Source organism: Bradysia coprophila (assembly GCF_014529535.1).
Source record: "Bradysia coprophila strain Holo2 chromosome IV unlocalized genomic scaffold, BU_Bcop_v1 contig_84, whole genome shotgun sequence".
NCBI classification, from domain to species: Eukaryota; Metazoa; Arthropoda; class Insecta; order Diptera; family Sciaridae; genus Bradysia; species Bradysia coprophila.
The window spans coordinates 2,500,247-2,528,146 of record NW_023503376.1 but is presented as its reverse complement, the minus strand read 5'-3'; the positions used below and the strand labels follow the sequence as shown (position 1 = coordinate 2,528,146).

General features: G+C 34.1%; 1 long non-coding RNA gene across 1 annotated transcript in view; it reads left to right on the top strand.

Moving 5' to 3' along the window:
* The window catches only part of LOC119072951, a 68,310-nt gene extending 56,402 nt beyond the window's left edge, over positions 1-11,908 (top strand). The window contains exon 3 of the long non-coding RNA XR_005086963.1: positions 11,750-11,908. This is a non-coding gene — a long non-coding RNA (uncharacterized LOC119072951). The remainder of the gene's footprint in view (positions 1-11,749) is intronic.
* The last annotated feature ends 15,992 nt before the right edge of the window (positions 11,909-27,900 follow it).

Sequence of the window (27,900 nt, the reverse complement as noted above, 5' to 3'; positions counted from 1 at the left end):
TATATATGTAAGTTCATAATAATGAAACTACTTAGAAATGCATTTCATATACTCTACTGGGGCAGTTTACTTAGGCACTGTGTGTGTTCATGCCTCCGAGCGTCTTTTGCATTAAGAACACAATTTCATCGTGGGTGGGTAAATGAATATTGTCGGGTGGAAAAATGTGGGTGTTACCTTCAAGTTGGCTTGTAAAAGGTACGTTTCTGCATTTAGCTATTTTGTTTAAAGTACAGAGAGCGTCTAATTGAATGAATCTATTTAGAGTATTTCCTTCAACAGCAAAATGGGAAAAAAAACTTAATTTACTTTTTACAACAAATTTAATTAAAATAACTTTAATAAATATTCCTGTGTATCACTTGTCATTATCTAACCTTGGTGTGTACATGAATTGAAGTGTAATTTTTAGTGATATACAAAGATCATGCTGAGTTGCGAGAAAATGAAAGATTTTTTTTTTAAATGAAATATTGTTAGCATAGGTCAGGTTACCTGACTCAAGTATAGAATACAAAAATAGTAAATCGTTTGTTTTGCAGCACAGCTGACATTATTAATATTGGCACGGAAAAAAGAACAACGACGCAAGACAATGGGATAAAATAATTAATTTAAAAAACGAAAATAAATTATTAAAATTCGAGATAAAATTTCTTCCATTTTTTTCCGATTATAATTAAAAACGAGCTTACGGTCGAGCGAGAGAAGAGAAGAAAATGTAAATGTCACCATCATCAATGCCAGCATTCGACAATAATGTACCAACACATAATTTCTAATCAGTTAATGGGATGCTGTACAAAACATTATAATTTCATATGAAATGTTAGCGTGTGTGTGGTTCTTGTTTTTTAAAAAAATGTTAAAATTTTTGTTTGTTTAAACATTAAACTGGGTCGTTAAGTTTTATGATGGAAGATCAAATTAATTTTATATCTTCAATAAATCTCCGATTAATTTATGCGCGAAGAATCATGCTCACCGTGTGTATATATATCTGATGTTTATACAATGGCATTGGGTTATTGAATTATGTAGCTCGATGTTTTGATTGGTGTTTAAATGATTTTGAGATCAATAATGAAATCAATTTTACTTAATCTACATATGATGAGGTCGGTGGACGTGGTCAGACTTTCAAGTGAATAACATTTCGGTATTGAAGCGAGTGATTTATAGTGGGAAATTTCCATAGAAGAGGAACGCTTATACAGTTGATTGAGAGAATACTCCGTGTTTTTAGTGTAGTACAACATGAACAAATAGTAAAAGGTTACCATCGTCATATGTCTGACCGGTAACTTCGACGATAAATCACGTCAACCATGCAGCCTTACCAATAAAATAAATTGATTGCATCAGATCTTAACATGATGATACGTGTACAACATGCATGGTAACGTCCGTCGATACATCTATTGGAATGAATAAATTGAATCCTTTTGCAGCGTGATGAGTTTTGAATCTACCGGGTATATGGTTGGGGTACAGAGAGAAAGCACAAGCACGTCAAGAATAAACTTGAGTCAAACAATAAGGGTCTTCCCAGTCCTTTCGATTGTGCATAATGACCGTGAATTTGCTGTTTTCGCTTTGAAAAATCTCTCATTGTAAATTTCAGCCCTTTCAGCCTTTGCTGAATAAATAAATAATCGAGGATAAAATCAAGACTGGGAATATCGTTTTTCATTCTGTTTTTCGAAAGTGTAAAATTATGTGCCGTCACGAACCATAGAGTTATTACTCGAGTGCTAATCGACACCCAACAATTAGATGAGTACACCAGACATGATCCAAATAACTAGAAAGTAACCCTATGTCAACTCTACCGATAGAGAACGATTCACTATTTAACTGAAAGGTGTCGCTGCAACAAAACCAATGTCAACAGAAAAATAATTAATTTTTGACTCGTGTAGCACATGACCTCAGGAATCCGGAACACTTATCAGTTTTTCAATCGGCCGTATATTTTCTTGGAGATAAGGGTTTGAAATCATGGGCGCGCGTTAGCATAGCGCCCGTGACGCAGGTCCTATTACTAGAAAAAATTTCAAAAAATTTTTTTGTCGTAGACTGCAGAATCATGGGCGCGCGTTAGCATAGCGCCCGTGACGCAAGTCCTATTACTAGAAAAAATTTCAATTTTTTTTGTCGTAGAATGCAGAACCATATATACAGCAAATATTGAAGTTCTACAATTCAAAGACAAATGACTCCAAATTACCATTAAAAAAAACTAGGCGTCCGTACGAGTTCAACGAGCTATCACACGTTCTTGCAGCTTAAAATTTGGCCACGCAAAAAATCTTCCAAGAAGCCCCATTTCCATACATTTTGGTCAATTTCAGTACTTTAAACGAAATGAAAAAATCCTACGTTACTTTGTTAGTCCGTCCGTCCGTCCGTGTTTCCTATCTTCTAAAGTCTTCTTTAGATTTTGTTGAAATTTTGGGAGTAGATTCTAGTCGTCATTCTAAGACATTCCAGAACAAAAAAATTGGGGGTAACCGGCCTCTTTTCGGAGCTAGGGCTCCTCGAAGTTAGCCCCATATAAGAACACCTTTAAGTGTATGTGTGGATGGGTATGGTAGAACAGATTTGTTCGCTTTTGGTATTTGGTAAGCTCTGCTCGCCTCAATTTTTTTTAAAATTTTTCTAAATTTTTAATTTTTTTTAAATTTTTTAAATTTTTCAAACTTTTTTAAATTTTTCAAAATTTTTAAAATTTTTCAAAATTGTTTAATTTTTAAATTTTTTCAAATTTTGCAAATTTTTTAAATTTTTTTAAATTTTTTAAAATTTTTTAAAATTTTTAAATTTTTCAAATTTTTCAAATTTTTCAAATTTTTAAATTTTTTTTTTCAATTTTTTCAATCTACTAATTCTTCCAAAAGAACTGATATCAGTCAAAAACACTCAAAAGAGTAAAAGTGACGCAAGTCCCTGTGCATACTTCCAAAACAACTGATATCGCTGGAGGTGACGCATTCTGCGCTTGTACGCAAAAACTGTAACAGCAAAAATTTGACCAAAGAAATTCTAGAAACAAAATTTTACCAAAAAAATTTTGCGTCACAAAGTGGCAGATGATTCGGACGTATTAGGACGTATTCTTGCCTATTTTTAAAAAATTCTTAAAAGTACTTTCCTCAGCATCTGCCACTTGTGACGCAATTTTTTTTTGGTAAAATTTTGTTTCTAGAATTACTTTGGTCAAATTTTTGCTGTTACAGTTTTTGCGTACAAGCGCAGAATGCGTCACCTCCAGCGATATCAGTTGTTTTGGAAGTATGCACAGGGACTTGCGTCACTTTTACTCTTTTGAGTGTTTTTGACTGATAGTCATTTATAACACCGAGTGCGAAGTACTTTATTAGGCTCTAGATGTGTAATTATGACACGAGGCCGCAGACCATGTGTTATAATACACATCATAAGCCAAATGAAGTATTTTGCATCGAGTTTCATCCAACATTCTATGCCACAGTGGCATCTAAAGTTTGCAAATTTTTCATATTACGATGCTGAATGGCATAAAAACTAATTACTGTTCCAGAGTCCTGAGGTTATGTGCTTTATTATGCCATTTTATTTCAACGATATATTTCAGCGAAATAGTGAATGATTCTCTATCGGTAGTAGAGTTGACATAGAATTGAGAAAAGTGAACTGATGACGTAATCCCTCTCCACTAAAGAGTCTCCAGACGAAGGAAGGAGCCTAAGAAACCTTTTTAATGTTTTTTTTAAGGTTATATCATCTGCTATCGACTGTAATGAGAAATATTTATATTCGCCATGACGTCTGCATTCTATGGTCTTATATAGCGAAATTAAAGACGTAATTCCCTTGACTGTAAGTCATGGGTTTTACGAAAACAAATACACCGTACATAACACGTTCACTATGATTAAAAATGTATCGAAATGTGATGAAAAAACGTTAAATGTAAAATTTTGTGCCCTTTGTTAACACGATAACTTGAGTAAATCTCAACCGATTTTCAAAAACTTTTTTTTACTCGACGAAGTATTGAAATCCTCAGGTCAAATTCGAAAATGGGCGGTATCGGTTCAACCATCTGGGAGTAGTTCTCGAAGAAGCCTTGTCTGCTTTTTGTTAACACGACTGGAGTAATTCTCAACCGATTTAAAAACAAAATGTTTGGTGGAGAATGGAATCAATTCCTGAGGTTAGGTTCTAAGATAGATTATGTTGGTCTAACGAACGAGCTGATGTTGCTAACAGAATTTTTGTATCTATTTCAATAGTATTTTTCTTGTTATGTGACTGCCTTGTAAACAAAACCGAATAAATAGAACAAAAATTAACGAGTGTGAAGTTTGCGGCCAGAGCGAAGCGAGGGCCGCAATTGACACGAGTTAAAATGTATTTGAAAACATACGTCATTTTTTACCGGGGCATTTTATATACATAGTTTCGAAGATTTTCAGTGAAACTAAACAGAATTAAATCATCAATGAGAGATTTATTAGACCGTTCGTAGTTCTTCTTCTAAATGCGTTTTTGTGGCAATTGGCAATCAACATACAAAATTACATTTCATTGAAATAAATCAATAAATCATTGTCAATAAAAATACTATTGAGAAGCTCAGACAAACAGTCAAGCGATCTGACCCACCCAACAGGTGGGGCCTAGTTAAGTAAAGTACTAGATTTTTCTTAGTATCAATCTGTTGAAAATTATAAAAACAATAGAAGTGACATAATCCGGTTATACTGCTTATATACTTACTGTCCGTGAAAACTTTTATTGTTACACTAAACTTCGACAATTCTAATCTAGCAATTCTCTACGAATATTCTGTTGTTGTTCCATCATATTTGAAAGTCTTGAAGTCTCAAAGTTTTTCTGACTTTTCGAAATTGTCATACACAACCATTAAATGTATGAACATGTAATGTATTAATGTAATACGTGCGTGAAATTAGTTGTAAAATGTAACGAGCCATGCAATGCAGCCTCATGCTCAATTTAAAAAAAAAAAATAACAAAAAAAAACACAAAACTACAGCTGATTTTGTAATTAGACATTGATGTGTACTTATAAGAAGACATGCTAATCGACCAGCTATCACAAAAATTACATAGCGTAACGACAGAGAAAAAAGACCCGATGAATGCAGTGTTTTTTAAGACATTAACTTCAGATCGAGATTTAACGGTCAATCAATAGTTTGTAAATTGCATGTGAGTGCCGTTAATGAAGGAGTTAAGATTTGACTTAGAACATATTGTTCTAAAATTCGGTTTACATTCATTAGGTGAAGTTATTGACTGAACTAAAGTAAATGATGACTCGCGATGTTTTCTCAGCTAAATTTGTATTGAACTAAGATATCTCAGGACTGAATCAGAGACATAATGATTGCTGAACGTACCCATATTTAGTGATTAACGTCGCTTCATATGATGTATCACATGAATCGATGACAAAACAAAACCAACATTTCTCTCCCTATCACTAATATTTTCCATATTTTTTTCGGTTGGTTAAAGGATTCAAAATCACAAATTACAACCATCGACAGACAAACTCATAAAATTAAATTGCCCTGAATTCCCAGCGGAGAATGCAATAATTTCCTCCCAATTATTTCAATATCAACTGCATCATCGCTAATATTTTCTACTTAATTTACCCACATAATATTTTCCATTTCACGATATCAACATAAAATCAAACAATTGTGCATTGCGTCTAGGTAGCTGGGAGGTTGGGAGTATAGGCAATACAGAGGATATACTGATGACTAGACTTTCACCACAGTATATTATAATACAGAGAGCTCTATGATTTCACAATTTTCTTCTCGTTTTGTAAAATGAATTCATATATACCCGACAAGATTGCCTGAGGGAATCATTAAGGATGGATGTTTTTATATAATATAGGTTTACCATTTCCCTCGTTACTTATGTTGTGCAAGGCAAAATAGAGAGAGGAGAAGAAAAAAAAAAACATATTGCCACAATAATGCATTTTTGAAACATTTTATTCGCTTTTTTATGAATAATTTAGTGAAAATTACGAAATAGGAACATTTGAGCAAATATTAATTAAAATGCGGCTCGTGACGATGTTTACTTTGTTGATCGTTCGATGCAATGTTTAAGTAGCAATTTTATGGATCATTAATTTGGATGCCACACCAACCAGGTATACCAATTTTACTTTCTACTTCTTCGTTCTATACAGCAGTGTTAATATTTTAGGAGGGTAAATTTCCATATTAAAAATTCTTTTGCATTTTTGTTGGTTTATTGAGATACATTTCAGTGGCCGTAAATTTGTTTGATACACTGTACCGTTTCAGTACTCTATTTAGATTACCACTCATGCTTGAAGTGCGTTGAGTAAAGTGTATGTGGATGAGAGGTTGCACAATGATTTTCTTTTGTAGCGAACATCTATATAAACAAAATTTTAGTCATGAAAAAGCTGTAGGTGCCGAAGGAACCGATAAAAAAACCTGTTAACGTACAACGTGGACAGCACCTGCGAACCCTATTTTACTCCACAAAGCGAAACCAATTTTGAGAGCATGAAATAATATTCGATTAATCTCCATAATAAGACTCAGACCAAGGGAAGTAGTAGACTAGATATAATTGCTAGAAAAATCCCATTTGGAATTGTCTGACACGGGAATCGAACACGGATCATTTTGGTGGAAGCCTAGTACGTAACCACTGAGTGATACGTTTATGTATTTAAGGAACGTGAAGGAGCAAAAACGTTTCTAACTTATTTTTGTCCAATGAATTTCATTGAATGTAGGGTAGGTCACAAATTTCTCCGTCTATTTCGAACGATGGTATGTATTTCCAGATTATATGTAATTTGTTTGGCTACTAAATTAAACATCTATGTCAGACAATCAGAGCCTAATATTTGGAAATTAATTCTCTAAATTCCCAAAATTCTCAAAAATTCCCAAAAATTCCCTAAATTCCCAAAAATTCCCAAAAATTCCCAAAAAAAACAACAAATATTTCAGAACATATTGAATATAATATATTCAGTAAATTGAGCTTAAGCTGCATATCGCCAAAACTGGAGATGATGGTGATAGGGGAACAAGTGGTCTCCGATTTTAAGGAGTGATAGATTCGTCTTCAATTCATATCTTTCATTTTTTCTCGAACATTTTTTTAAATTTTCGGTTAAAGTGTTCAAAGGTTCAGAGGGAACCGAAAACCTTTTTGCGGCTATAACTCAAAAATAATTATTTTAAGAGCAGTCTACACTCCGACCTTCTATGAAAAACATTTTCGATGATAACTTCTTATTAGAATATTTTTTGAAAAAAGTGGTTTCATCGTTTGGTGCCACAACATATAAAGTTTCGATAGCCACCAGAATAAACCGCGAGCCTTTTTTAATAAAAGTTTAGTTTTGTTATAAAAACTTTTTCTATTTTTTTATAGAAATTAATTAAAAAAAACCACTGCCATGATGAACTCACGTACGGAAACTCTAAAGAATCGAAATGTTATATTAGGTATCTGTCAGCTGATAGGAATATTTTGTTTGTTAGTGTTGGTTTTTTGGTTATCTCGGTGATCACAATTAAAACAAACTGTCAACAAATAAAACATCCCAATTTGTTAAGTCACGAAATTGTTTTGTTTTTTTCAAGCGCGAGATTTTTTGAAAATTGGAGCGGCTTTTTAAACTGAAATTAAGAATTTAAAATTCCACTTTTCCAATATCAATATACATTTTCAGTGTGTTTTTGATGTGTTCATTGAAATAAAAATAATATGGACTAACGCTCGCGGTTTATTGTCAAAATTGATGCAGTCTACGCCGAGAAAACTCAAAAGTCCAAAAAATATCACAAAAAACACAAATTTTAGGAGTTTTGAGTCTTTTCTCAGTACACTACATCAATCTGGACAATTCCAGTGGCTATCGAAACCTTATGTGTTCTGGCACCAAACGATGAGGCCACTTTTTTCAAAAATAATTCAAATAAAAAGTTATCATCAAAAATGTATTTCATAGGGGGTCGGAGTGTAGATTGCTCTTAAATTATTGTAGTGTTGTACTAATGTCGGCTTTGGAGAGACCTACAAGTAGAGTATACGCCCTGGCTGGTGCGAGTACATCGACAAGAATTATATCCTTCAGAGCATAATATTTGGGAACCAATTCTCAAAAGTTCACTAAAATTCCAAAACAAATCCAAATTTTTTTTGCTTGTTCATAGTTTTTAAAGGTTTTTGAACTTTTGCTGATCTTTTACGAGCATTTAATTATAAAAATACAGAGAAAAGAAATTTTTTGGGAATTTTAGGGAATTTTTGGGAATTAATTCCCAAAATTCCCAAAATTTCCTAAAAATTCACTAAATTCCCAAAAAATTCCCAAAAATTCCCTAAATTCCCTAAAATTCCCTAAATTACCAAAAATTCTCAAAAACGATTCCCAAATATTAGGCTCTGCAGACAATGTATGAAAAAAATCACGAAATCCGTAAGAAAAAAATCCGTGTAAAAGGTTGAGTGATCAGCGACAGAATCAATTATGAAACTGAGCATCTTTTTCCCCAGAAATTATCATTTTAAATTACAGAGAAAAAACGTTAGAATTTTTGTGGAACATAGGCCTAAAAGGTTTATCTATCAATTTTACAGTAAGTCAACATAACGAAGAAGATTATCCATTTTTGTTCTAAATTTAATTTATTTAATCGATTTTGCATAATAAATTTGTCTCTTTTTTTTTCTTAATTTTTTTAAGAAAATATTTTGAATATTAATTGCATGTAATTAGTAACTTAATACGTTTTCGATTAATCAGCGATGCGTTTAATGGTACAATTTATGTGAAAGCTTGATTTTTATATCGAAAGCTAAAAGTTAACATCATCAGCAAGAGTATTTGTTGATATTTCGGTTTGGATGGATAAGGTGTGAGCGAACAGTTATTAGTGAAAATTAAAATAAAATTCTGAAATTTATTCTGCGTCGAATGTCGAAGAATACACAAAATGTGTGATTTAATGTTCAGAAGCATTTAAGATATGGCGAAAAGGTGACTGGAATGTGCCATTATCAGTTTTAAATCAATTAGCGTTTTGCGATTTTTTTATGGTGTGTGTTAATAGCCAAAAATAAATTAGTGAAAATTGATATTTATTTCGCAAAATGATGAGCAACCGAGTGTTAGCGGAAGATCGTAAACGGAAGATATTCATGAACAATAGAACAAATATGAAATATCAGATATCAAATTCCTTCACTAGAATAGTCACCAGTGAAGAAATTTGATATCTTGTATCCAGATGAGCAATAGAATCCGAGTGCTTTAGCCTGAGGTACTTTAGCTAATCGTGATATCAGATATCAAATTATTTATACACTTTATATACTTTACCAGCGGTTTCCCTAGCACATTCCTACCCTAGTAAAGTCCTTGCTGCTAAGCGATAAGAGTTTGTAATTGATCAAATGAGAGCGAACGGTTTTCCTAATTCTTATCGGGTAGCAAATATTTGGCCGATTGAAAAACTAATTACTGTACCATCGCTTTGAAATCTCTACATGTTGGCATTTCAATTGGCCTAAATTCATCTAGTAAAAACAGTAAAAACACAATGTTCTACCGTGCTTCGCTATTTCACAAAAGATGTCGTTGCAATAACGGGTTTATTGTAACGACATCTTTTGAGAAATAGCGAAGCAGGATGAGTAGAAAATTACTGTCGTACTGTTGCTACTGCATATATTAGGTTGATTATTATGTCTCTTAATTGTAAACAGTGTAAACCATAACATTCGGGCCATCCATCAAAATAATCTGAGTTCCATTCCAGTGTCAGAAAATTCAACATGGAATTTTTCGAGCGATTACATCGCAGTGTAAACGTCCTTAAATTCACTCACTTGGCTGCAACGATGTATACTACAATGTGTAACTCCGGTGACGTTACCTAAATACGATTAATTTGTACATGTCTAGTTTAGCATACATTTAGGCGGGATATCAATTAAGCACCTAACTTTCGAAAAACGCACCCTACCCTTCGAACAAAATTTGTTTGTTTTGACCCAAAAAATTGAAATACGAAGAGAAATTAGAGGTAGAATCGCCTTTTGATGAACTGAGTGGACAAGGAAACGACTAGTCATCTGTTTGCGACAACGACGACATAATTAAATGATGTGCCCAGTTTCTGTTAATAAAGTTTTAGCAAAATCTAAGCTTAAACTTTTGAAGTAAAAGATTTTCCTTCGAACTCTAAACAGGAGAAGTAACAGATTCGACAATCAGTAAACAAAGCTTGATTATGTGTGTCGTTTATTAAAGGTTAAGCTTCTGGTTATATTCTAACGACCATAACATAGCGTTATTACGACACTAATTTTTTCGCATTCAAATTTTGAGCACAAGGTTATCAGAAACGTTGATAAAAAAGTGAAATTTTTAGAATTCAATACAAACGACTCGATAATATCAAGTCAAAAAAAAAAAGTCAAACTAAATTCCGAATGTCATTTATCCCAAGAATTATTTTTCTAACCAAAAAAAATTTAATCTTCTAAATGCTCATGGGATTAAAATATTTCTCAAAAAAAATCCGGTTAACCGAAAAAATCGAAGCATCTAAAAAATCTGAAAATAAATTTTTAGCAAAAAGAAGAAAAAATCAACAACAACAAAAAAACCGATCTCCATTCCATACATAATTTCTACTCGATGCTGCACCTGTTTAAGCCTTGTGTATGTGGTATTATGCTAACCTTAAAATCTTATCTATTCGATACGATGAATGTTAAATTTACGATCGATCATAAACAATCGGGATTTATTGAACAAAAATACCAAATAAACAATTTGTTAATCATTTCCAATAAAATAAAGTAGAAAAGAAAACAACACACAACGATCATCGAAAATGATCCAACGCACGTATCACATTTTGATACCACCAAGTATGAAAGCAATAAAAATTATTATCTCCGAAAAAAAAGTGTCATATTAAGTATACTTCAAATCGAATTATAACTGTCTCAAAACATAGGAATTAAAATTCTTCGTAAATTTAAATTTAATTTAATGTGTGAATAATCTAATAAAATAATCGTAAAACTTACAATATTGAATTTTACAATTTTCTAATATTCACCGATGTATAGATACGTGAAGTATATTAACGAAGGAGAAAAAAATTTACCGATTTTTATGGGCTTATTTAACCGAAAATTTATTTTAAATTATTGGTAATAAAACTAGCCAATAAATTTTTTTGTTGTTCCAAATCAAAAATTATTTTTTTTTTCAAAATCATTTTTTTATCTATTTTTTACTGTCTAAACAAGATGAGAAGAAAAAAACCACCATCCAGCCAAATAACTATAATTTTGTCACCTTTCAGTCCAGGTCAAAGAACCGCTGATGAATTAACAACGCGTTTTCTCGATAATAAAAAAGCTACTCGCATAATAGCAGTTTATATTGTACTAACGACCAATTAATTAGTAGTCAAATAAGATCTTTCGGAGAGAAATAAATAAAAACAAAATCGCATTGAATAAATTTGGTTACATTTCTTCTGTACAACAATCAAATTTTTTTTAAATATTTTATTGTTATGCATAAAAGATCGAATTTATTTAAAATCGGTCTTAACATATTAATACCTATCCCCAAACCAGTTTAAATTATCTTCGATTTTTCTCTCCAATTTTATTCCTTTTTTTCTTGCAGGTTGTATTAATATCGGACTGAAGCTTCTTTTTTTCGACTATTACATCCATGCACCGCATATAATATATACATAAATGCACTCAACATCCAAGAGTGGTTGGCCGTATATATATATATATTTAACTACAATCATCATAGCACACACACGGCTTAAACGCGTTAACATACCAAAAGAATCAAAACATCATCATGTCGCAATAACTGTCAGAAATACTGTTTAGTCACTCATCATAACGAGAATTTCAGCCACGTCGAACAGAGATTATCATGAGATAAAATTAATAAAAATTTTCGAAAATTAATCGAATATTATGTAAAAAAAAAGAAAAAAAAAATAAAATTGAAGAAAAGATAAAAAACGAACTGCTCTCCGATTCGATGGATAATTGTCCACCAGCAAAATATATTTTTCTCAAAAATTTTAATGTCGAATTATTTTGTACACTTTTGATATTAAATATTTTCGGTGTGAATACCAGTGAGTGTTGCGCAATGGTAAGGTTTTCACTGATATATAAGCGAAATTTTGTTATCGAAGAAGTCAATTGAGTGTTAATTCGTTACCACTTGTAAGTGGATTTCATCACCAAATTGCAATGAAATTAGAGAAAGAGAGAAAACCCGGTAAGAATCGACAGATTTTGAAATTAATGACAAAATTACATTATAAGTGTTTGCAAGACAGTCTTGCCAATATTTAAAGTAATTGATCTACACTGTTACGAGAGCACCATTTCCCTGCCTGGTCATAAACCGATCAATTACATTCCACGATATTTCCAATTATTTTAATGAAATGATTGATTGCACCTCGCAATTGGCTTCATTCATAAATTCTATTATCAACTTATTACTCACATTCTGCATCTTCATTTGTGTCTCTACATGTAAAGCGTGTAAAACCAAATCCGAGTGATTCTGTGATGCATCCAACCTTTGTTATCCACTTCAAAAATAAACAAAAAGTTTGGGGCTAATTAATGAGCTAAAAAATCTCGTATCAGAGACTTAGTGATTGAATTTGAAGTAGTAGATTTGAGGGATTTTTTTGAAAAACAGCCTACCGAAATCGGACGCATTTTCTATTGGAATTTTGTATATTTGCCTAGAAAGGACTTCGACCCTAGAAGCCAAAACCACTTTCAAAAAAATTCTTCGAAGCTTGTGTGGCTGGTGAAAGCTGATCAAAAACCGAAAACTTGCACTTTTCTTACCAAAATTTCTCCAGTTACACGAGCCGTACAGGGTCATGTGGGGTGTCGTCAGAAAGGTAATTACATGTACTATTGAGTCAAATAGCCACTTATTGGGTTTAAAATTTATCCACACTGAAATATGTGCCGTTGAAGTTTTCCCAAAAGCACATAAAATTACCTTTCAAATGATAGTTACCCCACACGATCATGTACGTTTTGTTTACCTCGAGAAATTTCTGTAAGAACAGAGTAAGTCTTTGGTTGAAAACTTCAACTGCACATATTTCAGTGTCAATCAATTTTAAACCCAATAAGTCCCATTCGGCTCAATAGTACACGTGATTACCTTTCTAATGACACCCCACACGACCCCACACTGATCTGAGTCATATGATTTCGCCTGAAGTATTGTCAGATGAACTGACAAGTCGGTTCCCGGAAGAAGAAAAAGAAAATAATTTCTAACTATAAGTCGCATAGTATACGAACGAAGTCGCTCGTAGTAAATTAAAATCCAAATTTATTCAGAAGTTATCGAAGTGATTAGAGATAAGGAGAAATCGTTTTTAACTGTGGTGCGTGTGTGCTAACGTCGTTTCATTTGTTTTTTCTAATTTGCGAGACTAGCTGTAAAGGTAAAACGATTGAAATGTGATGGCGTACCATGTGCGTGAAATTGAAGATATTTCTTTACTTTAGGCTTATGTCTCTATTGAATTGAAGAAACGGCGACGAATTTGTTCTTAGCTAATAGGTGAACGAATTCAGGTAATTTGTTTGGTCGTCGCATTGAAAATTTCAGTACTCAAGTAGATTTGCATTTAGATTAGCCAAAGAGTACGCACACGCATATACAGCCGTTAAGAAACGTAGTCGTTCTATCAAAGGGAAACTAAACGTAAGATTGATTTGTAATTGATTTCCTGAGGTAGTTTTCTTACAAAATTGTTATTTCTTTTATACAGAAATTTGAAGTTTCTTTACCGTGGAAACTGATCAATAAATTGTTAAGCATCAATTGGATCGTGTTTCAAGTTACTATCAGATTGAACTCCCTTGTGATACGCCGTTGAGACGATTCTCAACAGCTCGTGTAACTGGAGAAATTTCTGTAAGAAAAGTGCAAGTTTTCGGTTTTTAATGCCCTCTAGCTAGTCACTAGGGTGTAGCGGTTTTACAAAATGTGTTAGTTCTGTTAAGGCTCAGCCGGAAATCCACTCAGCTGGTCCATCTGATCATTTTATGGAAGAAATTTTTTTTTCAAACTTTGATTTTGTGCTGCCGCCAGATCGATTTTTGAAAATTTCGTCGTTTTCGGTCCACGTCACATATATCGATTTTTTACGGTGGGCTCGGTGTACATAAAAAGTTGAGTCAACATGGTAATCTAATCTCCAGGCTTCACAGATTATGTTATAAAAATGATCAAGTCTAAAAAATATTTTTTGAGTTCATGACTGATTGTCAAAGTTCCCCGATGGTGATTTTGAGACTTTAATCTCGCCACAAAATTTGATGAAAATGTGCAAAAATGTAAATTAAACTTTAAATATGCTAAATGGACCGCGGTGAGTCAAATACAACATCTGATTTGATTTGGGACACCTAAATTTGATATTTATCTGACAAAAAGTTGTGTTTTTGGTACATGGAATATTGGTGGCGAAAGTCGAATTACCTGAAATCAATAATTTTTTAGCTTATAATGTATTCCCAGGTTCTGACAATGCGAAACCTTCAATTTTAAGCGTTTTCTAAGCTAATTTACAACATTAAATACATCAAAATTTGAAAATGTAAAGAGACGTAGCCACTGGCTCTAGAACTTGTCAACAGTACGTAAATTAGCTTAGAAAACGCTTAAAATTGAAGGTTTCGCATTGGCAGAACCTGGGAATACATTATAAGCTAAAAAATTATTGATTTGAGGTAATTCGACTATCGCCACCAATATTCCATGTACCAAAAACACAACTTTTTGTCAGATAAATATCAAATTTAGGTGTCCCAAATCAAATCAGATGTTGTATTTGACTCACCGCTGCCCATTTAGCATATTTAAAGTTTAATTTACATTTTTGCACATTTTCATCAAATTGCGAGGCGAGATTAAAGTCTCAAAATCACCATCGGGGAACTTTGACGATCAGTCATGAACTCAAAAAAAAATTTTTAGACTTGATCATTTTTATAACATAATCTGTGAAGCCTGGAGATTAGATTACCATGTTGACTCAACTTTTTATGTACACCGAGCCCACCGTAAAAAATCGATATATGTGACGTGGACCGAAAACGACGAAATTTTCAAAAATCGATCTGGCGGCAGCACAAAATCAAAGTTTGAAATTTTTTTTTCTTCCATAAAATGATCAGATGGACCAGCTGAGTGGATTTCCGGCTGAGCCTTAAAAGAACTAACATATTTTGTAAAAACCGCTACACCCTACTAGTCACACAAGCTTCGAAGAATTTTTTTGAAAGTTGTTTTGGATTCTGAAGTTGAATTCCTTTCTACGTACATATAAAAAATTCCAATTTCGATAGGCTGTTTTTCAAAAGAATCCCTCATTTCTGATTAAATCGGAAGTACTAGATTCAATGATTTAATTGCGGTACGTATGCTGTTTATGCAAGAAGAAGGAATTGTTTCCAAAACTTTAAAGTTACAACAATTCGAAAATCCTCTACATAGCAAATCCGAGACTATTTATTTGTAATATTTGCCGAATCCAAAACAGTGACACTCTAGCTCTTCTATTTATTTACGATTATTCGAATGTATAACCGCTTAGTCTGGCACTCTGTCATTAACAGTTTCCTCTTCGTCGTTCAATAGCTGGGACACAATTCTTATCCATTAGCAGAATTAAGCAAACAAAGCGCAAAATTTTTGTTAATATTTGAACATTTAATTGCTCCATAATTGTATGGCAATTACAAAGCGTTCTAATGGATTTATTTTGTCTCTCTCTCTCTCTCTCGACATTTCGAATTTTATATTTTTCGACATTTTTCGCTTAAATTTGTGTTGATATAATCGATGACACAAAGTGTTTCAGTTGCGATGGTGTGGCATCTGAATGCGTTCCGAAAATGTAGTGTTCAATTCAGACTAATGTAATGGGTACTACCACTTGGGTATAGTGAATGGTATCAATGAATGTTAGAAACAAATGGATACAAAACTTTCGAAAGACAACATCAAAGTGGGAGGTCGGGAAGAGTTTCTCATACAAAGTAGAAAATAAATAAAATTTTCTGTGAGACCTAATTATGCTTGATGGTAAACCACAAGTACCCGTGAAAGCTGAATCAGTATACCCATTTTACAAGCAATTTCATTTACGATGTGAGGTAAATAATTGTGGTTACAAAGATGATGATCTTCTATCGTGAACCTACCAAATTTTTCGGAGAAAACTCATTTTTTAGCCCCGTACGAAGTACAAAGGGGCTTATAGGATTACGATGCCGTGTGTAATTGATGGAATTCGAAGCAGACGGTAAGGGCAAAGTGTTTGCCTATGTTCATAGATGACGAATCCGCAATAAAAATTTTGTCTGTCCGTCTGTCCGTCTGTCACGTCGATATCTTGAGTAAATCAAATCCGATTTCAATTTTTTTTTTTCCTGAAAGATAGTCGAAATAGTGAGGCTAAGTTCGAAGATGGACATATTCGGGTCGGCCCTTCGTGAGTTAGGGCCACCTAAGTGATTTAAGGTCTTTTGGTGATATTTATGGCAAAATAAACGATGGAAATGTAAATGACACGGCAAATGATAGGTATTGTCAATACCATTCCAGGAAAAAAAATGTTTTTTAAAATCGGGTGAGTGGACCGTGAGTTAGGGCCTTAGAAGTGAAAAGCTACTAGGGCCCTATGTGTATTTTACATAGAACTCGAGTAAATTTCATCCGTTTTTCGTAATTTTTGTTTCATTTGGGAGATAATCAAAGGCCGAATAGAATGTAGTTGAAAAAAAATTTAAATTTGGGTCCTCGGACTGAGGCCGATACTAGGGCCCTATGTGTATTTTACATATAACTCGAGCAAATTTCATCCGTTTTTCGTAATTTTTGTTTCATTTGGCAGGTAATCAAAGGCCGAATAGAATGTAGTTGAAAAATTTTTTAAATTTGGGTCCTCGGACTGAGGCCGATACTAGGCCCTTCAAAAAAATAAACCTGCGCTATGCGCAATTTGTAAGATGTACACATTTCATAATAATTTTACTTTAACTACTTTAACCGGCGCATAGGCTTACGGTCAAAGTAGGGTGACAGACGCACTAGGGTCACGTACGCAATAGATATACGGGTTTGTACGGGGCTCAGTCGCAGCAAACGCTCCGACTGTTCTGACGGCTCGTTTTTTTGAAGATATCGTGCGATGCCAAAGTAAATAAATATTTTTTTTTTTGTTTTATTTAAATGTAGTGCATCACACATGACTACAACAGACGGTAGAAATATTATATGAAAAAAAAACCTCGATGCAAATTGTCGATTTTAGTAAGGGAAAACACGCAAACTAAAATCGTTAATACTGTCTGTTCGAATATGGTTGTTGACTTCGACGGTTCCACTTAATTAAATAATGGATAGCGCCAGCAAACGCAAATTTTTAATGAATTAAACCAGAACCAGTGGGGTTGTATGCGATGTCCTTTAACCTATTTTCAATTCGCTTCTCATTCAAGAGGTCTGACCAACTAATATGAATATGTTCATCAAAAAGACCAGTTTGGAAATTCTTCGTAAATCGCATGATACGGACACTACAATTATCCAATCGAATTACCAATAAACCAAATCAAAGGTAAGATAATTATTATTCTTTTAGCCCCACGATATATAATATACTTTCTACATATGTGCCGAGTACAATCGGGGCATCCAATATATTTTACCTCAATTATTATTTTGACCCTTGTCTCTTTTATATCTATACATCAATTACTTAATCGCCTTCTGTTTTACAAGCACACATTATATTAAGAACAGAAAATAGATAATAAACGCCCCACAAATCATAAATAACATACCGTTTCCATTGCCCCGTTCAATATATATATATGTGTATGGATGTGTAATGTTCGAAGGTGTAATTTATAATATTTCTTTTGTATCACACATACATCAATTATACACCTCTAATATTGGTATTATGTTTAGATCATTGAATTAAATTAGATATTGTGGTCGGTTTCGGAGAGACGGAAAACCGCTCCCTATAATTTACGGCGTGAATAATATGATTATAGACAAACCGACCGAGAATTTCTTCATATCAACGTCGAACATGTAACATCTTCAATATTATACGTATAATCGGTGAAAATACATAAAATTTCTGTTGGATTTGAACTTGTAGGAGGTGCATTGGCACGCGAACCAATATTGTGTGTGAGAGTGCGAACCGGATTCGATGGAAAAGTGTTTCGCATTTCCTACCAATAAAAATCAAATTTTGTATTTAATTACGGTTGCGTCGGGCATATAATTTAATTTCAATTTCTTGACACCTTCTCGTCAGAGGAAAGAAGAAGAAATGTGTAACATTCCATGTTAAAAGTAAATTGATATTTTCGATCCGGAAGTGGATGCTTTGAATGGTAGTATTGTCTCAATGATATAATAAATGGTAGACGGAGTGAATAGGAAGACTATTTTTGTTGGTAACGCAGCAATGAAATTGTATTGCGGGTTAGTTGGCACTATACTATATCCCAACAAAAATCTCTTCGAGAAAAGTGTGACGCAGTCTTTGAAGTACAATTTCTAAAATGAATGATATCGCTAGAGTTGACGCTTTCAGCTTCGTTACGCAAAAATTAAATTTTACACCCAATTTTAGTTCAAACAAGCTGGCTTAGGTTTTCTCATCATCTGCCAAATAATTTTTACTAAAAAAAAATTGACTGGAAACAACCAAAATTTTACCAAAAAAATCTGCGTCGCAAAGTGGCAAATGTTCAGGAACAGACCAGCAAGAAAATTTATCTGCCACATGCGACGCAGATTTTTTTGGTAAAATTTTAGTTGTTTCCAGTCTAAATTTTTTTGTAAAAATTATTTGGCAGATGATGAGAAAACCTAAGCCAGCTTGTTTGAACTAATTGGGTGTAAAATTTAATTTTTGTGTAACGAAGCTGAAAGCGTCAACTCTAGCGATATCATTCATTTTAGAAATTGTACTTCAAAGACTGCGTCACACTTTTCTCGAAGAGATTTTTGTTGAGATATCAGTCGTTTTAGAAGTGTAGTCAACACTGCTTTTTATAACAGTTTACAGTTTTAATTCAAAAATTTGACGAAATTTGACAAAATTCGAAAATTTGACGAAATTTGACGAAATTCGAAAATTTGACGAAATTTGAAAATTTGACGAAAATCCAAAATCTGACGAAATTCAGAAAATTTGACGAAAATCGAAAATTTGACGAAAGTAATTCTCTATCTGCCACCATTCAAGAAATATCTCCAAAACCCCAATTGACCCACCCATTTCCAACTTTCGACATTTTTCACATATGCCCCTCTGTTCTACTCGTAAAACTCTGAGACTTTGCCGAAGAAAGTAACTCTCTATCTGTCACCATCCAAGAAATATCTCTAAAAACATAATTGACCCACCCATTTCCAACTTTCGACATTTTTCACATATTCTACTCGTAAAACTCTGAGACTTTGCCGAAGAAAGTAACTCTCTATCTGTCACCATTCAAGAAATATCTCTAAAAACATAATTGACCCACCCATTTCCACCTTCGACATTTTTCACATATGCCCCTCTGGTCTACTCGTAAAACTCTGAGACTTTGCCGAAGAAAGTAACTCTCTATCTTTCATAACCCAAAAAAATATTTGTCTACGCTCGAGTAGCTCAAAATTTGGTCACTCTAATCACTCTAGCTCAAACGAATCTGCCCCGATTTTTTTAATTATTTTTTTGTTCGAATCGTGTTACGAATCAAACCTTTCAATCAACCTTTCATTTGATGGGTCGCACGCCTCTGTAGGTTTCAATACAGCTAAGCTACAGCCGAAAACGCGTTCCCGACCCTCGAAAATCACACTCAGAAACCACTTCGAGGCCAATAAAACAAAATTCTGGTTTTTCCTGGGGTAAGGGCGTATCACATATTCATTTTTATGTCCACCCTGAGACTCCTGCAAAATTTCATGGAGATTGGCTGACTAGTTTCCGAGATCGACCGTCGATAGATAGACAGATAGAAACATACAGAGTAAGTTGAAAGATTTTGATTGTTTGGAAAACGTTAATTTGGTGCATTTTCTATCAAAATGACCAATTTCAAAACGATGTATCTCCGGTAATTTTAAAGCTATATAGTCGAGTGATAGCTCGTTTTGCTCGTATTTGAAGCGCGAATAAGAATAGGATTTGTGGTGATACAGGCCAAAGGAAAGAAACTTAAATTCTCGCCTATATATAGTTGCCGCGTCTCAAAAAAATTTATTCGTTCTTTTTTTGGAAGTTAGACTGCGTCAAGTCCTCCGCTAACGCTCCGGACATGATTACTTGCACAAAAACATGTATAAACAAGCACTATATCTTTGAGTGCAATCACGCAATCTTACTAATATCGAGCTTATTGACTAGACTGTTTGCTGTTTGCCCAAGCGACATATAGTTTAAAAGTCAACTTATAAGTTGGAAATTATAAGTAATAGTCCAGAGCTTCTTCTATGAGTAATGTGACTTATAATTTCCAACTTCTAAGTTGACTTATAAATTATATGTTCTTTGTGCAAACTGTCTATTGATTTGTTTGTTTCGTTTCACTTTGTGGCCAATAAAAAGTTCAGTCTGAACCACCAGCTTAATGTCATCTCGAAGTATGCAAATACTCTCTGACTAAAGGTAGATGCTTAAATGATATATCGCCTAAATTTAGACTAGGCAACATGGCTAAAGGGCGTCCTACCAGTTTTTAAATGACCATATCTTTGCATCCATTGGTCGGATTTCGATAAATTTTTTTTTCAACTGTCAACATTTGAGAGATTTTAACCAGTTACAGACGGTTGTCATTTGTTATCGACAACGACACCAAGAATAAATTACAAGCTCTAACTGATGAGGTCTTATATGGCTAATTCCAGCTAATTTGTGAATTTTCGAAATATTTTCACCGAAATGCGTCGTTTAAGCCCCATAATAGGTCGGTGGCCGAAAATCTCAGAGAGATACCACCCTAAAAATGTATGCTTGTTTTTAGCAAATTTTTGAAAATTCTAGGTTATGTCACGAAATCTGAACCGATTTCATTAAACTTTTTTTTTGCTGAAAGCTATAGACTGTTATGATCAGAGCGAGAGAACCGAAGACTAGTTAATTATAACTTGCCTTGGGGTACTTGTCAAAATATTGCTTTCTCTTTCAACATGTTACGTTGAGAGCGAGAGGACCGAAGACCAGTCTATTCTAAGTTGTCTTGGGATACTTGTCAAAATATTGCTTTCTCTTTCAACATGTTACGTTGAGAGCGAGAGGACCGAAGACCAGTCTATTCTAAGTTGTCTTGGGGTACTTGTCAAAATATTTCTTTCTCTTTCAACATGTTACGTTGAGAGCGAGAGGACCGAAGACCAGTCTATTCTAAGTTGTCTTGGGGTACTTGTCAAAATATTTCTTTCTCTTTTAACATGTTACGTTAAGAGCGAGAGGACCGAAGACCAGTCTATTCTAAGTTGTCTTGGGGTACTTGTCAAAATATTGCTTTCTCTTTCAACATGTTACGTTGAGAGCGAGAGGACCGAAGACCAGTCTATTCTAAGTTGTCTTGGGGTACTTGTCAAAATATTGCTTTCTCTTTCAACATTTTACATTGAGAGCGAGAGGACCGAAGACGAGTCTATTCTAAGTTGTCTTGGGGTACTTGTCAAAATATTTCTTTCTCTTTTAACATGTTACGTTAAGAGCGAGAGGACCGAAGACCAGTCTATTCTAAGTTGTCTTGGGGTACTTGTCAAAATATTTCTTTCTCTTTCAACATGTTACGTTGAGAGCGAGAGGACCGAAGACCAGTCTATTCTAAGTTGTCTTGGGGTACTTGTCAAAATATTTCTTTCTCTTTCAACATGTTACGTTGAGAGCGAGAGGACCGAAGACCAGTCTATTCTAAGTTGTCTTGGGGTACTTGTCAAAATATTTCTTTCTCTTTTAACATGTTACGTTAAGAGCGAGAGGACCGAAGACCAGTCTATTCTAAGTTGTCTTGGGGTACTTGTCAAAATATTTCTTTCTCTTTCAACATGTTACGTTGAGAGCGAGAGGACCGAAGACCAGTCTATTCTAAGTTGTCTTGGGGTACTTGTCAAAATATTTCTTTCTCTTTTAACATGTTACGTTAAGAGCGAGAGGACCGAAGACCAGTCTATTCTAAGTTGTCTTGGGGTACTTGTCAAAATATTTCTTTCTCTTTCAACATGTTACGTTGAGAGCGAGAGGACCGAAGACCAGTCTATTCTAAGTTGTCTTGGGATACTTGTCAAAATATTGCTTTCTCTTTCAACATGTTACGTTGAGAGCGAGAGGACCGAAGACCAGTCTATTCTAAGTTGTCTTGGGGTACTTGTCAAAATATTTCTTTCTCTTTTAACATGTTACGTTAAGAGCGAGAGGACCGAAGACCAGTCTATTCTAAGTTGTCTTGGGGTACTTGTCAAAATATTTCTTTCTCTTTCAACATGTTACGTTGAGAGCGAGAGGACCGAAGACCAGTCTATTCTAAGTTGTCTTGGGGTACTTGTCAAAATATTTCTTTCTCTTTTAACATGTTACGTTAAGAGCGAGAGGACCGAAGACCAGTCTATTCTAAGTTGTCTTGGGGTACTTGTCAAAATATTTCTTTCTCTTTTAACATGTTACGTTAAGAGCGAGAGGACCGAAGACCAGTCTATTCTAAGTTGTCTTGGGGTACTTATCAAAATATTGCTTTCACTTTTAACATGTTACGTTGAGAGCGAGAGGACCGAAGACCAGTCTATTCTAAGTTGTCTTGGGGTACTTGTCAAAATATTTCTTTCTCTTTTAACATGTTACGTTAAGAGCGAGAGGACCGAAGACCAGTCTATTCTAAGTTGTCTTGGGGTACTTGTCAAAATATTTCTTTCTCTTTCAACATGTTACGTTGAGAGCGAGAGGACCGAAGACCAGTCTATTCAAAGTTGTCTTGGGGTACTTGTCAAAATATTGCTTTCTCTTTCAACATGTTACGTTGAGAGCGAGAGGACCGAAGACCAGTCTATTCTAAGTTGTCTTGGGGTACTTGTCAAAATATTGCTTTCTCTTTCATCATAACACTCTATTGACAAGATGCGTAGTTTGACACCAATATGAGGTCTTGGACATTACGTCTCGGGGAAAACGCTACGAAATGACACGAAATTAAATTTTTAGAAGATTTTTGGTTCATTCTGCTTCGAAGTAAGGTAAAATCAGCTCGACCCAAACGTTGCCGAAATTAAATTTTTTCATATTTATAGAAAAAGCATGTTCAAAACAAATGAAGTAAAAGATTTCTGAAATCAATCTCTTAACTGTCTTAACTCTCAACTGTTTATATGCTTGCCTGTGAAAGCCTTGTATAATGTCAATCAAACCAATAGTTTGAAAGATATAGTCGTTTAAAAAACGGTAGGCCGCTCTTTAGTCATGTTGCCGACGATATGTAACACAAATTTATCGTATCTGGATTACGTCTTACGAGTCGTTCATCATGTTCATCGTTGCAGCAGCCAAACACACTGCAACTATCCAAATTATGAAGCTTGAGAACTTTAGGACATTGCCAATGCTATATATTTCCCAGGAAATTCCATCTAACACGGTAATCGAGATCGAATCATTTTGGTGGAAGGCTAGTACTCTATGTATGCGGTCATTGATCACATGTAGTTTATTCATAGTACATCCCAAAATATCGAACTGCAATCGTAATCAGATTAATCCTCCCTGTTAGTTAACAGTTAAGAATATCGCTGTTGAATCGAAATGCTTTTAACTAAACACGATAACGATCGTAAGTGATTAAAATGTTAGATTTGACAAAATAATGAAGTGACTGTTTCAAAATCGGTTAATCATCTGTTAATAAAAACGACGCCAAAAATAAGCGATCAGCTCTGACTAGCACTTTCTTATAAATGGAGGAAAGTCCATGTTAAAATTTATGAAGTAAAAGATTTGGAAACAAAAACCAGAAAATATTGTTAATATCAGAAGTAATAGATTATGCCGTGACCACAGTGGCATTCTATTGAGAGTAACACCCTGAGTAACAGTAGAAATGATTCTGCTGTGTTCCCATTCACTTCCGACGAACAGACAGTGTCTTAAATTATGTAAATGACTCTGTAAATGCCATATGATGATGAGAGAATACACTTTTCTCATCGTTAAGTGTATCCCGAAAAACAATTGAACCAAAATCGCATATGATCGCAAAATACAGAAGGATGCGTGTTTTTAAACATTTCGAAAACAATTCGGACAGCATGACTGAATTTACTCGAAAATGGCAAAAAAAAAGAGCTCTCTCAATCATTTAACCGAAATAAAAGCAAAACGATATTCCCATTGTTAAACCGAATTTGACCTTTTCCGTCTTTGCATTACCTTTTATGTTTATGGTATAGATTACCACTTACATTATTATATCCTTATGGTGCGATGAGAAAAATAATTTTTTTGGGAAAAGATGATGATTCTGCGTACTTTACCATTGCGTGAATATTAACATTATCTCTATTGCAACTTAACTAATGTTTTTGCTACTGTGTGAAAATTTTACGATTTTTTTTTCTTCTTCTTCATTTCATCCGAAAATTTTTAATGTTTTTTTTTTGTAAGCCAAATATAACAACAAAAGATGAACTTCTCGTAATATCTTAATTGCCTTTACTTCCTACTTGCATCAAACAGATAACGTTCATAAATCATGCGAATGTATTCCGACTTTATCTCACACGAACTGTTGCCTTTAAAATACAATATTAATCGATATCTTTATCTTTGGTTGATTATTATTTAAGTTTCGTTTTTTTCTCTCTCCTCTGTCGCTGTGGAATAAATTGAAATTCATGTCAGAAGTCACACATAAGGCAGGCAGCAGCTTATAATCGTATGATAAATCACAGCGCACTTAAAAAAACAACCTTTAAATATATTTATGAGTAAAGGGTGTGACACCCTCCTTTTATTTAAATAAAATCCATCAATAAAACCAAATCAAATGAAAATAGCCTTTAAATGTCGTAAGTGAAGTTAGACCTCCTACACGATTAATACATCGTGTTATGGGCGACACATACATATATACATAACTGTTAAAGGGGCACAAAAACCATATTCTCGATCGTTATTAACAAACATTAACAACGGATAAAAGGGTGCATAAATTTAAATGCAGTCACACATCTATTACGAAATCTTAGCTGTTGGATCTGAATGTAAATTGATTTGTACGAATAGCAATGGAAGGAAATGGAGACATTTCAAATCGCGGGAATTTGAAATACTTTAAAGTGATTTGTTTTAGGGATTTTGAAGTTGAAAAATATTTCGCAATTTATTCACTGATTTATCGACGGTGGGTGCTCAATATTGGAGACTTGGAATATTTCTGAAATTCATGGGAAGTGAGTCCGAAATAACATATTCTAGAAGGTAAGAAAAGCATTGCTGTTTGCCTGTGGCCTCGTATCATAATTACACATCTAGAGCCTAATAAAGTACTTTGCACTCGATGTCATAAATAACTACTACGTTGTGTTTACCAAACGAGCGAAGCGAGTGACAAAAACAACCACATTTCGCAACTTGCGGACCAGATGGCTCAGTGGGTTACGGACTAGCCTTCCACCAAAATGATTCGGGTTCGAATCCCGTGTCAGACAAATTGTACATGGAATATTTCTAGCTATTATATCGCATTGGTAACGTCCTAAAGTTCACTCAAGCTTCATAATTTGGGTAGTTACACAGGGCGTTTGGTGGCTGCAACGATGTACACACGGAATGACTCGTATGACGTAATCCAAATACAATGAATTTGTGTGCACAATGTCTAGCCTATATTAAAGCGAGCAGGGCCTATTATTTGGGAATCGATTTTAGGAATATTTGGGAATTTTTGGAATATTTGGGAATTTTGGGAATACTTGAGAATATTTGGGAATATTTGGGATAATTTGGGAATATTTGGGATAATTTGGGAATATTTGGGAATTTTGGGAATATTTGAGAATATTTGGGAATTTTGGGAATATTTGAGAATATTTGGGATAATTTGGGAATATTTGGGAATTTTGGGAATATTTGAGAATATTTGGGAATTTTGGGAATATTTGGGAATTTTTGGAAATATTTGGGAATTTTTGGGAATATTTAGGAATTAATTCCAAAAAATTGATCCTTTTGAATATATTCTGCCAAAATGTTAGGTTTCTTTTTTTGTATTGTTATCAACCAGGCTTTATGAGTCGTGTCTAAATGCCACTGACATTTAATGACATCCATCAGAAGTTTTTTTTAGAGGGTATTCTTTTGAATTTCGACTGACCGAAAGCAGCCCCATTTTTTCGGAACTTTCTTATATGTAGTGGTAGTATATAAGAAAGTCCCGGAAAAAATAGCGCTGATTTCGGTCAGTCGAAATTCAAAAGAAAGCTAAGAGTAGCTGTTCACGAGTGACTTAGGAATATCCAGCGACATTACAGCAGGTATTTTCTATCGTATACATTTCTTCAATCTTCTACTTCCCAAATATTCCCAAATATTCCCAAATATTCCCAAAAATTCCCAAATATTCCCAAAAATTTGCAAATATTTCCGAATATTCCCAAATATTCCCAAAAATTCCCAAATATTTCCAAATATTCCCAAAAATTTGGAACCTCGGACGTAATGTGCTTGACGTGATTAGGCAATGTCAATGCATATTCCTTATGAACAAAGTGTTATTTTCACTGCACTTAACACTTAAATCTTTTGGGGTTCCTCCATAGGCTTAAAACAGGTCATTTTGTGTAATAAAAAGTTTATAAGAATAATATCCACTGATCGTTCAAATATTTAAAGGGTAGTTCCTGAGTGAAAAGACATCTGCGTCTCTACAGACGACTTCTTCAATTCAGTTCAATATTTGGGAATATTTGGGATTTTTTGGGAATTTTTGTGAATTTTTGGGAATTTTGGGAATTAATTCCCAAATAATAGGCCCTGAAAGCGAGATGTCCATTACACAACTATTTGCATACTTCGAGGCGTGGTTCGGAAGTCACGTTAAGTCGGTGGTCCAGACTGCACTTGAACAAATCAAATCAAATCAAACTTGTTGCATAAATTACTATTGTTTAATACCACGGGCACTTGTCCAACGTTATCATATAGAAAAGCCGGCAATGGTGTCATTAGAGTCTAAGCGTACCAATTTAAAACAAAATGACCGGCATGTAAATAAGAAGCGTAAGAAGCTCATTCAACTATACCCTACTTAATTCGCCACTTTGCCCATCCTTCAGCAACAATAAACCAATAGATTGTTTGTTGTCTATTTAGCATCACTTGAAGAAAAATGGTTAGTTGCATGATCAGATCACGTCAAGTTCTCTTTTACTATGCATACGAACCGTATGATCATGAACGTTCGCGGTCATAATACACTTCTTTATTCATGAGAACGCATTGCATGATCTCGACTAAATATGCATGCTGTAAGTTTTATCAATGAATTCATTCTCAAATCTTCGATAAATTACATTTGAATGTTGTAAAACTCGCCAAAATGCAACATTTTCGCGTTTTATGAAATTCTCGTAATTAAGCGCACGCAAAACGGCTACTGTGCTGAATGATGCTGGTCTTTCCACGCTTTTCATTCATATTTTTATTACTTGGTGTAGTTCAATGCAATCGAAAC